The sequence below is a fragment of the Emys orbicularis genome, chromosome 1, assembly GCF_028017835.1.
Source record: "Emys orbicularis isolate rEmyOrb1 chromosome 1, rEmyOrb1.hap1, whole genome shotgun sequence".
Lineage (NCBI taxonomy): Eukaryota > Metazoa > Chordata > Testudines > Emydidae > Emys > Emys orbicularis.
In genome coordinates this window covers 321,927,662-321,942,046 of record NC_088683.1, presented here as the reverse complement: position 1 = coordinate 321,942,046, position 14,385 = coordinate 321,927,662, and positions in this window count along the sequence as shown.

The window sequence follows — 14,385 nt, the reverse complement described above, 5'->3', positions numbered from 1 at the left end:
ACAATATTGGTTTATCTTTTCATTTTTGCTGGCTCGCAGAAGGTTTGTTTGTCTTTGACACTCACTTGACTGCATTACTGAATAGTCTGTTGCCTGAAGACCAGTTAAGAAAGCACCGTGAAACTGAGTACACCACATGGTGATAGTTGCTGGCATGGGTCCAGTCCAGTTTCAGTAAGAACATTAGTCATGCTTTTTACCAGAAATGCCTTCAGTAACCACCAAGTATTTGAGAGGGTGTTTTTTTTTCATTTCCTCTGCATGTTGTTTTTGACTTTAACCATTTTTTAGTCTCAGGGGAACATCAGCTTTTAGTAACTGAACCTGACCTTTGCTTCACAGATACATACGCAACAAATGGAATGCAAGGCATTTAGCTCTGACAAAAATGTTAGCAGAGCTGGGTCCCAAGGTCTCTCTCTGTTCATCCATCAACAATGAGATTCTCCTGTTACTTTCCTATCAGTCATCCTTCTTAAAGGGCTAGTGTCACGATAAAAAAAATAATTAAAAAAAATTCCTTGTGCTACACGTTAAATTTCAGATGATTAAAATTGAATACCTTTTTAAAATCTCACTTCACTCAGTCTGGATAATGGAACTAGACTGGTCAATTTCACCTATGTTCAGTCAGGTTCACTTTCTGGTTCTCCTGCACTTACAGGGGTCCTCAAACTATGGTCCACTGTGGCCTACACTGAGTCCTTACATGCAGAAAAACATATTTTGAGACTCAAGCAGTGGGGGAAGAGGGTGATTGGAGCTTTGGGAGGGGAGAACCTGTCTTTTACGAAGTGGTCAGTAGAATGAAAAGGTTGGAGAACCCCTAGCCCAACAAAGCTGTGTTTAGAATGGGTGATTTATATTGTATAATCCACACAAAAACATGCTCATACCAACATTACCTCATTTTCTCTCCCTCCCATCCTGACTCTTTTGTTTCCCACACCTGTTGCATGTTGTCATCAACCAAGACTGTAAGCTTTTGAGGGCAGGGACAGTCTTTTTGCTACATGTTTGTACAACCCCTACCATGACGAAGCCCTATTTCTTGCTTGGATCTCCATGCACTACTGTAATGCAAATAAATAATAACAACTGGAGAGGAATATTTAAATTAAAAAGATATTTTAAAATAACGCATTTGAAAACATTTATAATCATATCAGATTTTGTTTTTAAAAAATCCCCCCCTCTAACTAAACCTACATTTTAGGCCTAAACTAGTTGACAATGTCCCTTTAAACCTTCCTGTTAATGTAATTTCCTATTCCCCATGTGATTTTAACCAAAAGATGGCAGCAATCATTTTGCTGATAGCACTATAACCATGATATCCCTCCCTCCTCCATTCAAAGCATATGGTTTCCAGCTTTTGTTTGGATGATTCAGAACTCACTAGTGAGTCAATAGTCAAAAAGGCTGGAGATTGTTATGTCAGAAACCTCCCAATAACAAAGACTAGACAACTGCAAAATGCGTCCATTTGAACATGATATTTTAGGAGTTCCTTTTATTCATTGTCAAGATGTGACAGTTTAGGTAAGTGAGATTGTAAATGTCTCATTGAAACATACTGCAGATCCTTCATCACAAGAAGAAAATACTGTTACCCTTGGGCTGAGTGGTAACTGAAATTCAGGGCCTTGCACGATGGCTACCTTTTGCATGAAAACAAAAGGTATAGACCCATAGACTCAGGGTAGTTTCTTTGCATAATTTCTTTATTTACAAAATATACACAAATGTTGTTTCCCTGAACACACTGGATGCTGTAAAAATCCCTGGTCAGGCACCCCAGCCCTGTCCCAAGAAGCAGCTGTCCTGTCTTTTTTTCCTCTGCTTCTCTCATGGCCTCCCCAGACTCACTGGCAAATGTAAACTACTGCTTCCTTCCTGGGGCTACTCCAAACTCAGTCTCATCACATAACACACAGTCTTCGTCCCCCACTCAGCACTGTTCATTATGCACCTGCACTACACTTATCACTGCAGAGGTTAGTCACACATGTTTACAGGGTGAAATTCACATCTGTGCAGAGACCTAGTGCAAGGCAATGTACCATTTAGGTCAAGGCCTCACATAAATAGGTCAGCCATTTCCGAGTATAAAGAGAGGGAAAAGATGTTGGTGCATTGGCCTTTTGCTGGTCCTCTGCACAGAGAAGAATTTCACACGCTGAGTACATTCCTTATCTGCACACTTTACAAACTTAGCAAGAAAATCCCTGCACACACTGTACTGTCCATGTGAGGCCTGCAGTTTTCAGACAGACATATAACGCAGTAAAACCAAACCCAATTTTTACCAGAACACTCAAAGGTGCATCTTGTCAGTTTAGGCTATTTCCCTGTCAAATTGTAACTTCCTCTCCTCAGCTGTTTCAGTTGGCTGATTGCTCAGAGAAAGGCTGAAATAATGTTTTGTATAATGGGAAAAGTGCACTTTCTTCATATTCAAAAATGACTGAATAATTTTTACTCAAACTTTCCAAAACAATTTACCTATAGGCAGAGACTATCCTTGGGAAATTTCAGCCCTAAAGATGAAAGTTTTGGGAAATTATGATGAATGTCTGAAATTGGGCTAGATGGAAATGGGTAACTACTTATCTTAAAACCTTAACTTCAGTCTTCATGGCTGAGGATGTTAGGGAGATTCCCAAACCTAAGCCGGCTTTTGTAGGTGACAAATCTGAGGAACTGTCACAGATTGAAGTGTCACGAGAGGAGGTTTTGGAATTAATTGATAAACTTAACATTAACAAGTCACCGGGACCAGATGGCATCCACCCAAGAGTTCTGAAAGAACTCAAATGTGAAATTGCGGAACTATTAACTAAGGTTTGTAACCTGTCCTTTAAATTGGCTTCTGTACCCAATGACTGGAAGATAGCTAATGTAACGCCAATATTTAAAAAGGGCTCTAGAGGTGATCCCAGCAATTACAGACCGGTAAGTCTAACGTCGGTACCGGGCAAATTAGTCGAAACAATAGTAAAGAATAAAATTGTCAGACACATAGAAGAACATAAATTGTTGAGCAAAAGTCAACATGGTTTCTCTAAAGGGAAATCGTGTCTTACTAATCTATTAGAGTTCTTTGAAGGGGTCAACAAACATGTTGACAAGGGGGATCCAGTGGACATAGTGTACTTAGATTTCCAGAAAGCCTTTGACAAGGTCCCTCACCAAAGGCTCTTACGTAAATTAAGTTGTCATGGGATAAAAGGGAAGGTCCTTTCATAGATTGAGAACTGGTTAAAAGACAGGGAACAAAGGGTAGGAATTAATGGTAAATTCTCAGAATGGAGAGGGGTAACTAGTGGTGTTCCCCAAGAGTCAGTCCTAGGACCAATCCTATTCAACTTATTCATAAATGATCTGGAGAAAGGGGTAAAAAGTGAGGTGGCAAAGTTTGCAGATGATACTAAACTGCTCAAGATAGTTAAGACCAAAGCAGACTGTGAAGAACTTCAAAAAGATCTCACAAAACTAAGTGATTGGGCAACAAAATGGCAAATGAAATTTAATGTGGATAAATGTAAAGTAATGCACATTGGAAAAAATAACCCCAACTATACATACAATATGACGGGGGCTAATTTAGCTACAACAAATCAGGAAAAAGATCTTGGAGTCATCGTGAATAGTTCTCTGAAGATGTCCACGCAGTGTGCAGAAGCAGTCAAAAAAACAAACAGGATGTTAGGAATCATTAAAAAGGGGATAGAGAATAAGACAGAGAATATATTATTGCCCTTATATAAATCAATGGTATGCCCACATCTTGAATACTGTGTACAGATGTGGTCTCTTCATCTCAAAAAAGCTATACTGGCACTAGAAAAGGTTCAGAGAAGGGCAACTAAAATGATTAGGGGTTTGGAGAGGGTCCCATATGAGGACTTGGAAAAGAAGAGACTAAGGGGGGATATGATAGAGGTATATAAAATTATGAGTGATGTGGAGAAAGTAGATAAGGAAAAGTTATTTACTTATTCCCACAATACAAGAACTAGGGGTCACCAAATGAAATTAATAGGCAGCAGGTTTAAAACAAATAAAAGGAAGTTCTTCACACAGCGCACAGTCAACTTGTGGAACTCCTTACCTGAGGAGGTTGTGAAGGCTAGGACTATAACAGCGTTTAAAAGAGAACTGGATAAATTCATGGAGGTTAAGTCCATTAATGGCTATTAGCCACAATGGGTAAGGAATGGTGTCCCTAGACTCTGTTTGTCAGAGGGTGGAGATGGATGGCAGTAGAGAGATCACTTGATCTTTACCTGTTAGGTTCACTCCCTCTGGGGCACCTGGTATTGGCCACTGTCGGTAGACAGGATACTGGGCTAGATGGACCTTTGGTCTGACCCAGTACAGCCGTTCTTATGTTCTTATGTTCTTATGAGTGGTTGCTGCCTCTCAATAATAATAATAATAATAATAATAATAATAAATTAATAATAATTTTTAAAAATTAGGTCACACAGCTTGAAATGAGCCTGTTCTAAATGCCTTTTCTGAGAGAGGAAGACAGGAATGACAGTCACATTGTTACTTTTAGGAAAAGTCAAACCACCAAAAAACATTTTTAAAACACTAAAATTCCAGTGATTCATTTCTTTTTTAAGTCTCCTAGGTGACTACGCTTCTGAGAGACCACAAGAGCCTGCTAAGTTTCACCAAGCTCCAAAACACCAACAACTAAAACCCCTCTCTACAACTCTGAATAAACTAAGTATATGCAGCCACCTTTAATACGCTTAGTCAATGACCTAATCTATAGTTGTGTAGACAAATAGTCCTTCATTCACTATTTGCTTTTTTTTTATTCTTTGATTATACCATATACATTACTGTACCTCTCCCAGACACCACTGAGACTGCAAATACACCCACCATTACTGTTACCTTTTCCCCTACCTCACCCTCATTTCTATTTATCCACCTGCTGGGTCTTGTAATAATCCTAGATCAGGGGTTCTCAAACTTCACTGTACCGCAACCCCCTTCTGACAACAAAAATTACTACATGGCCCTAAGAGAGAGACCAAAGCCTGAGCCCCCCTGAACCTCACTGCCTTGGGTGGAAGAGCCAAAGCCAAAGCCCGAGCTCCACCGCCCCGGGCGGAGAAGGGGGCAAAGCTGAAGCCCAAGGGCTTCAGACCTAAGCAGGGTGCCTGTAACCTGAGCCCTGCCACCGAGGGCTGAAGCCCTCAGGCTTCGACTTTGGCCCTGGACAGTGGGGCTCGGGCTTCAGCCCCAGGCCCCAGCAAGTCTAAGCCAGCCCTGGCGACCCCATTAAAATGGGGTCCCGACCCACTTTGGGGTCCCGACCCACAGTTTGAGAACCACTGTCCTAGATTGTGGGTGGTCTGGGACATGGACTGTCATTGTTTTACTTGTTTGTACAGCACCTAGCACAATGAGGCCCTGATCCCACACAGGGGCCTCTGGATGCTAACACAATATAAATAGCAGACAAACTGCAGTCTCTATCTGGCTGACATGATACCAAGGGGACTGTTTTAAAGTGACTGGGCTAGACTGTTCTTGCTTCTTGCATGGGTGCTTTAGGGGCAGCGTGCAAGGAAACTTACTCCCTCAACTCCCTACACAAGGACCACGCACAGCCACAATCCCGATGTCCAGGGGAGGGCAAGCGACTGCTTCCTCCTAGTGCTTCAGGTTCAAACCACTTCAAAAAGGGAAGGGAGCAGGCAGGGTCATGGCCCTGGTCCCTGTGCAGAAAAGGGAGCACACTGCACAATCGCATCATCTGTCCTTCCTCTGCTGAAATATTGCCATTTCTACAGGCATCTTTCAGGTTCTTTTTTTTAAAAATGAAGACAACAAAATATAATGAATAATAATGAGCATTACAGAAGATTGGAGAATCTGGTAACTACCATACACTTCATTTTAACCTTTTGTACACTAACCAGATGAGGTCACAGGAACCATGGATGAAAGAAAATGCCTCCTCTGTTTCTTGCCATTGGTTTGGAGCACGTAGGCATGGTGAGAGTTGGTTTCAAAATCAGTCACTTGTCATTTTGTGAATACATGGTGAGCAACTAGCTTGCAGCCCTCAAGGTATTTGTAGCCAACTCTGGATTCTTCCTGCTTTTTACAAAGCAGACTGATCATTTCAGTTCAGATTTCTATCAAGACATATTTTAAACCTCTGCAGATTATATTTACAATGTGGGCATTTTAGATATGCAAGTAATTAAATGTCATCAGGGCTTCTTCAAAAACAGTTGGTTTAACACATCTGCATTTTAAAAATGAGTGTGCATAGTATGAAAACAGAGAGCTAAATGACTTTTTTTTAGATAGGTGGGCTATTCCATTCTTTTCTGTTTAATGATGCTTTGTATCTTAGTTGTTCTTTGAAAACTCCTATGAGTATGCTGTTGGATTATCCTTATCTCTATTATTTTTCTCTGTTTTCTAGATTGTACGGCTCTTGGGGACAAGACCTACCCGTATTTTGTGACTTGTACAGGGCTGAGCATATTGCTGGTAGTCAACAATGTTATTGCTATTTATTAGTAATAATCATAATGTTTTACACATGGCCTTGAACACACATGCCAGAGAAAAACAGAAGCGAGCCCTAGTAGACACACACTTTCACTACTGGTAGCCACTTTTAAACAGGAGAGGTGGATAGCAGAGATATGCTTAAATGGAGAATGGAGATGATAAAAGAACACAGTAAAACATTTTGCACACCCATTTTCATCAAATTTTGTTCCCATTTTTTGTTGAAATTTTGAAATGATTTGTATTTTCTGCCCTGCTCTAGCAGGGGTGCATACAAACAGACCACTAGATGTCACTGTTGCTCTCCATAAACTGAACTGAAAGAGCATCTGTCGGTGTAAATAAGGTCATGTCGTGCACATGAAAGATTATATTCTTCAAGAATCTGAGCACCTTTGCCTTCTGTAAGATGCTGAGCTGTCCCAACTCAGTGCTTTGCAGGACTGGACGCCACACTACCTAGACTTCTTGAGGTTTTTTATCTGCCTGTGAATATGAGGGTTTATGACCATGAAGACATAGAAGCATTCTACAGGAAGGCTGTTGATTCTTCTGAGCAACTACCCTGAGCATTGTGGGGTGCGTGTGCGCTGAACAGGAATCTGAGGGAGCAGAGATATGGAAGGAGCATGGGAGGGAAAATGGTGATGTGGAGAACAGGAGGATGTGACTGAGGGCATGCGGGGCTAGTGGGGGGATGCTGGAGGATGGGGAGGGTGAGTGGCCATGTTGTGGGTGAGAGTGAATGCAGCAGAAGAAGGGAAAAGCAGAAGAACATTGGTGTTTCTCTGCCTTCTCCACCAGACAGATCTGCCCAGTCTAGCTGGGGAGAGGAGTCACGCTGCTCTGAGCCACGGGAGTGCTAAAATGGCTGCCCTTCTCCATAGTCACACAGGTTACTAGTTCCTCACACCAGCCAGCTGAGGGACCAGGCTTCAGCCCCCAGTTAGTGGCTGGTACCATTAATTATAAAAGTTTTATCTTTAGGTAGAAGCTCCGGTGTCTTGTTGGTTTATTCATTTCACAAATGATCTTTACTTCACTCCACCACTAGCTACCAGATTGATGGTGCCAATTAGGAACAGCTGGGACTGGCCAGAGTTGCATTGCCCCAGGGGAACACCAGAGGCACTCTGTCTCAGAGGGTATGTCTACACTGCAATTAGACGCCAGCAGTTGGCCAGTGCCAGCTGACTCGGGCTCATGGGGCTCGGGCTAAGGGGCTGTTTAATTGCAGTGTAGATGTTTGGGCTCCGGCTGAAGTCAGGGCTCTAGGACCCTGCGAGATGGGAGGGTCCCAGAGCTCAGGCTGCAGCCCTAGCCCTTCTACACCGCAATTAAACAGCCCCTTACCCCGAGTCAGCTGGCATAGGCCTGTCACAGGAATCTAGCTGCAGCGTAGACATACCAAGAGAAGCGAGGCTGCCTCCTAGACATTCCGGGTGCATGGGTGAAATACACAAACTGCTACAACATATTGAAGGGTGCACAGGCTCTCCTACCCCTCCACAGGTGGCTAGGCCAGCTCCAATGACTAAGGAATATTGGGATCAGAGCCTGATCCCTGCCTTTTCCACTTCACTGGGGGCAACACACACCCCTTGGAAAGTATCCCATTAGCAGCGCTGGGTTCCTGCTCGTGCATTCTACCCTTGCAGGGGACGAAACACTCCTTCCTTCACCCTCAACTGTGCTCCCACACAAGAGCCAACCAGAATCTAGCATGAAGGACCTGACTCTGCTGCCCTGACACACCGTGAGAAGTCCCTTACTCCGTGAGCAGTCCCACTGAAATTAGCACGAATTGCTGGTGGCAGTCTCAGCAAGAGAGTTGGCGAGTTTGGAGGCTGAATTACCCTCTGCTCCGTAGAGGGAGTCAGAAAGTGAGGCACAGTAGAAGAGCAATGTGGGGAAACATTCACAGCAGCTGTCAGGAATCAGGGCAGAGCCATGAGCACAGATGTGTACCTGGCACGGTTCACCCCCCTCCCTGACACTTGCCCCTTCTGCGCGGGGAGGGAGACCTTGGCACACATCTACCTCAAGTGCGCCAGGTTGCACCCCTTTTTGAGCTCATCCAGAACCTTTTCCTCAGGTTCTGGCTGCACTTCTCCCTGCACCTCCTGATCTACACACACCCCATCCACGGCCCCACGAAGTCACAAGACCTCCTTGTCAGCCTCCTCCTGGCACTGACCAAGGTGGCCATCCACCATACCAGGAGGAGGAAGCTGGAGGTGCTCTGCGACTCTGGGGCCTATTTCAGATCATCCCTTAGGCCACGTCTCTGGGCAGAGTTCCTCTGGGCTGTGTCCACTGGCTCCCACTGGACGCCTTTGAGGAGCAGTGGGCGCTGTCCAGGGTCCTCTGCTCAGTATCCCTGTCAGGTCTGAGGCCTTTTTTCTGTAGTAAAAACAGCAACCATGAGCTAAGTTGCAGAGTCACATCTTCACGTTCCATCTAAATTGCACCAAAACAATGTAATATCACTCTGTCAAGAAGGCACTCCTGTCCTAATAGTACCCACCATCCCCAGCTAAAGAAACAGATCTTAAGATGTTTAAAGAAAATGTTGATAATATTCTGTCTGGCAAGAAACCACTTATCAACAGTTGTGATTGTGAAATCTATATTTTTCAATTGTTTTGCCGTTATGGTCCCTACGTCTCTATTGTTTATCTGTATGGTCTCTGTTTGATTCTTTAATTGTTTCTGTCTGTTGCATAACTAATTTTGCAAGATTTGAATCAACTAAGGTAACGGGTATGATTGGTTAAAGAACTGTTTCATAAAGTGCTAGGATTGGTTAAAATGTTGTTTCATAATACTTTAGTTTAAAATTATTGGCTAAGGTATAGCTAAGTAGGACCCAAGTTTTAACTATATAAACTGGGCTCCAAAAGGAAGTTCTTTGGAACCTAACTCCAGGACAGCCCAAGATCAAAGCTGCCAGACCTCAACAAGCTGCCAACCGTACTGTGCAGGAGTCCCCAGATGCAGAAGTGGTGCCAGGGTTTTTGCCGCCCTAGGCGGCAGCGCTCCTCCTCAGTAATCGGCGTCACCTTCTCCTCCGAAGCTGCGTTCTTGGCGGCGGGGGTCCTTCCGCTCCGGGTCTTCGGGGCACTTCGGCGGCGGGTCCCGGAGCGAGTGAAGGACCCGCTGCCGAATTTCCGCCGAAGACCCGGAGCGGAAGAAGCCCCTCTGGGTGGCCCTGGTTCTCGGCGGCGTTTCCGCGGCCGCTTTTCTTCCTGCCCAGAGGAATTGCCGCCAAAATTCCGCCGAGGGCGGCAAAATGCCGCCTCCCACATCCTCATAGACTCATAGACTTTAAGGTCAGAAGGGACCATTATGATCATCTAGTCTGACCTCCCGCATGATGCAGGCCACAAAAGCTGACCCACCCACTCCTGGAATAATTCTCTCCCTTGACTCAGCTGTTGAAGTCCCCAAATCATGATTTAAAGACTTCAAGTCGCAGAGAGTCCTCCAGCCAGCGACCCCTAGGGTCGCCTAGTGGAAGCGCCAGCCCTGCCCAGATCTAATCTTTACTGGCCATCAAGAAAAGTTCATCTGCATTATTGAGAGTGGTGAGCATTTTATGCTTAGCATGTGTATTCTGTTGATCAATTGTTAATAAATAGAGGTAAAGGATATTACTGTGCAAGGCTTTTTCACTAGGAAACTGCCCCACAGACCTATATTGTCCTGAGTCCACTGGGAATGGGTGTTGGCCTGAGCCCACGGAGGGGTAGAGTTGGGCCCTTTACTCCCTGAGTGCCAATGAGAAAGGGTAGGGGGCTGGGAGCCCTAAATTGTGCAGGTAACATACCCTCTGGTTCCCTGATTTTGACCTCACTCCCAACCCTGTCTTCTCATTTGTTGCCCCCCAAACTCTTTTGACATCTCAGTCCAGTGGCTTCTCCCCTTAGGCTGGGGGGGGGGGGTTAAGACGTGGGCTGGCTTGCACCCGCCCATCCCTGGTGATTCAATAGGTGTCAGGAATCAGGGCCTGCAGCAGAAAGAGTCTCCAAGCAACCTAACGAGTGTGGTTAGCCTATAGAAGGCAGCCTAATTGCCTCCCTGTCTGACTAGTTGGCAAAGTCAGCAGAATGGCTCTTAAGTCCAGCAGCAGCAGCCTTTCGGTGGCTACTTGAAGCATTCATTCTTGACTGCGGTAGCACCTGTGCTTGCTTGTACCCAGCTTGGCCTCTGTCTAGCCTCACTCCAAATAACCTGGTCCTGACCTTTGGCTCTGACTCTTGGCTCTGGTATCTGGCCTCTGGCTCTGATTCCTGATTCCTGACTCTTGCTCTAACCACAGGGTGTGATGGCCCATGCCCCAGTCACTCATAGCAACTGCCCATGTTGTGTCAGTCTGGAGAGAGGACTTCAGTCTCCTGTGATGTCAGTGGAGCAATTTTCACACTTAAGCCCATTCTTACATGCACAGAGCACATATAGTTTTCTGTTTCTTTGCTGTTGGCTCAGTCCCACACTCACTTTGGTTTTCTTCAGATTGAAACTAACACATGTAATTTGTGTTATCGCCACAATTTTATTAGACTCTAAGTTTCAAAGGGTTTCAGCTGCATGACTGCCTGAAAGTCAGAGACATGCAGCTCCAGCTTCATAAAGCACTTCAAAGCTATACTTCAGTGTATCTAGATCCAGTCAACTGAAGGCACAAAAACTTTAGCTACAGTGCTGTATCTGTGTTTCTTAAAATCCACTTTACAGTATAGTGTGATTTAGAAATGAAAATGTTGTTGACCTTACATCAGAAAATAAAAGCTCTTCAGAGAAGAAAGTATCCTAATTGCAAAACTCGTGTAAAATTTTCTTTCTCTGTGTGTTGGTCAGTGCTCAAACACTTATTTTTTAAATGTTTTACTGTGAATTCCTCATGATGTTGTTTTGCTTCCATTGCATATTCCCCACCAGTGAAGCTTGTGAGTCATCCTTGAAAACAGGAGTCTCCATGGTGACTAATTCCTGTGGGATGAAAATAAGTGAGTAAAGCCAACATTTTCTCCACTTCCAAATATTTTTCTTCTGTGATTTCTGACAGAGTTGAGTTTAGAATGATAGTAAACATATGGGAATGTCCCCACAACACCCCACTTTTTTTTTTTTACTCTTCAATGTAAACAGAATTCTCCTGACTGTGGAAAGAGACTTTCTGCTCCACCGTACATCTGCAATAAGCTGCTCAGCATGTTCTCATTTAATGAAAACTCTCCTAGAAGGATAAATTGACATAATCTGAAGCAGACACACCCTTACAAGAATTTCGAGGGGTGGAAAACATGAATCTCAACTTAGATTTCCTTCATGAAGAATCTGCACAGAATCATCTTTCATCTATCCTGCCAAATTCAATTTGGCAATGTTGCAGATGTTTATATAATCTTATTTTCTCTGCAAATCTGCAGTAAGGGCCTGGGCTGCATCCAAGTTCAATGTAATTTAGGAGAGGTTATGGGTGCAAAGTTGTCACCTTTGTAACCCCTGACCCTGGGGCAGACTGACTGTTGGTCTGGTCCCCAGAGCAAAGGAACACAGACTCAGGGCTACTCTACTTCATGTTCAGCTGCTCATGGCCCCAAAGGGCCATTCTGGTAGGTGTTGATCACCAAAGCCAAGGCACCTTTCCCCAGGCACATACCCTATGTAAAGGGCAGGAGGGAAGGTGGCTTTGGAGCCACTAGGGTGGACCTACTGTGATGGATCTGCTAACCAGAAGACTATGATTCCCAATCCCCCCTCCCCTCTCTCTGCACATCCCCTTCCTCCTAGACCGGGCACATTTGGGAAGCAGCAGCAGCAGCATGGCTAGGCAGGAGCTGCAGGGAAGATAGATGCGGAGAGAAACCAGTGAAAGGAGTCGGATGCAGTAGAAACCAGGGAACCACTGTGGAGCAGGGTGTGATTGTTGGGCATGCAGCTGCGACTAGGTCTGTGTGGGACTTACAAGGAATAGCAGAGGCTGGGCAGGGAGCCGATGTAGAGGGGGCCCAGGGAGAGAGACACCACTAACTGATCCTCTCCTTGAAACCTGCAAACTCCTATTTGCTGGGAATAGAGACTGGACTGGAGAGGGCACCCTAGGCACTACGCCTGAAGAATCCTAATCCTCAATTGGACTGCCCCTAAGGGCCAAAACAAGAACTGTATCTGTTTAAGTCTTTACACCTAGGATATCTTCAACCTTCCCTCTCTTGCCAGCCCTAGTCAAATATCCTTTCACGTGTCTGAGTGTTACTGGGTGGGACCCACCAGGGCTAGCACCTACAAAAGCCATCAGCGCTTGCCTCCAAGCCGTAGTACACCTGTCACACTACCAGTACCTTAGAGTGCTGGGATACTACAGTGCTGAACAGCTCTTTTAATTACACTACACCAACTGAGTATACCTCTACACAGCGAGAATCCTTCTCCGGCCAATGACACTGCCTTTAAGGCTGCTTTGCACAGTCACCATAGAACAAAGCTGCTTCAGAGGTGCCAATGCTCTAGCCCCTAGCGCTTTATTACTTATTTGTTTTACAATAGCACCCAGAGGTCCCAGTCAAGATGGGAGCCCTGTTGTGCTACGTGCTGTACAAATACACAGAAAGAGGCCTTTCCCCAGACGAGTTTATATGCTCAGTAGTGCAAAGTGAGCCATTTCAGTACAATTTTGAATGGGAGCAATAACTCAAAGCAAGTTAGAAAAAGAGCATTACTGTTACTGTGTACAGGACTGAAATAGATGTTGCACTGAAAATACTACAAACCTGTAACTGAAACTGTATTATTTTGCACAGACCTCGTTGCTCTAGCTTCATATGAACAAGATAAATTTAAGTAGGTGCGCTGATGGAGAAATTTAGAATAAAAAAGTGGAAATCATTCTGCCTTACTTGGGGGAGGATGAAGGTGAGGGGAAAAAAGCAAAACACACAGACACAGTCAAGTAGCTCTGATTAGCTTTGCATTTTGCCCTCACGTTGATCTTGGTGTAAACAAGTCAAACACTTTTTGAACTTTTAAAACCGTTATGTTTGATTTGATCACTAGGAAGGGAGTCAAGTGAACATTATTATTTTTTCTACTTCAACTTGATCATTTAACCAGCTAAACCTTTATAATACAGCTTGTCACCCATTCCGGATAATGTTTTTATGATTAAACTGTTTCTGGATTTTTTTAAGTAACTATAATTATGACAGGCCTGTGAAACTAGTTCTCAGAGATAGTAGGACTGAATCTTCACTCCCTTGCTCCAGTGTCATGCTAGAGTAATTCCACTGATTCATTGGAGTTACTCCTGATTCTTACTGGTTATGAGAGGATCCTATCCTACGTGCTGCTATTGTCAGCAGTGAGGGCTGGTTACACTAATTCCTCTCTGTCCCTAAATAATGGCACAAGGAATTAGGGTCAAATCCTGGAGGTCCTGAGCACTGCAACTGTCATTGACTTTCATGGGAGTTATGGTGCTCAGCTCCTTTCAGGTTTTGAGACTCCCATTGACTTCAGTGAGAGCTGGTTAAGGCACTACACAGCCCTGCAAGTCCACTCCCCAGCCATTGAAGCCAGTAGCTTTGCCTTTGACTTCAAAGGGATCAGATCCCTGGGGTTCAATTCTCGTGTTGAGTGACTCCTTACCCCATAAGTAGTCCTACTGAAAACAAAAAGAGAGCAAGATCATATTGTTTGATCTACACCTATTTTACAACAGTAATTAAAAAAAATGAATGTTAAAATAAAATTAGTTCTCACTTCAGTCAGGAGAACTGCCTTTGGTTTGACCTGGGTTAACTTGCTTGCCCATGATGCACATAACCA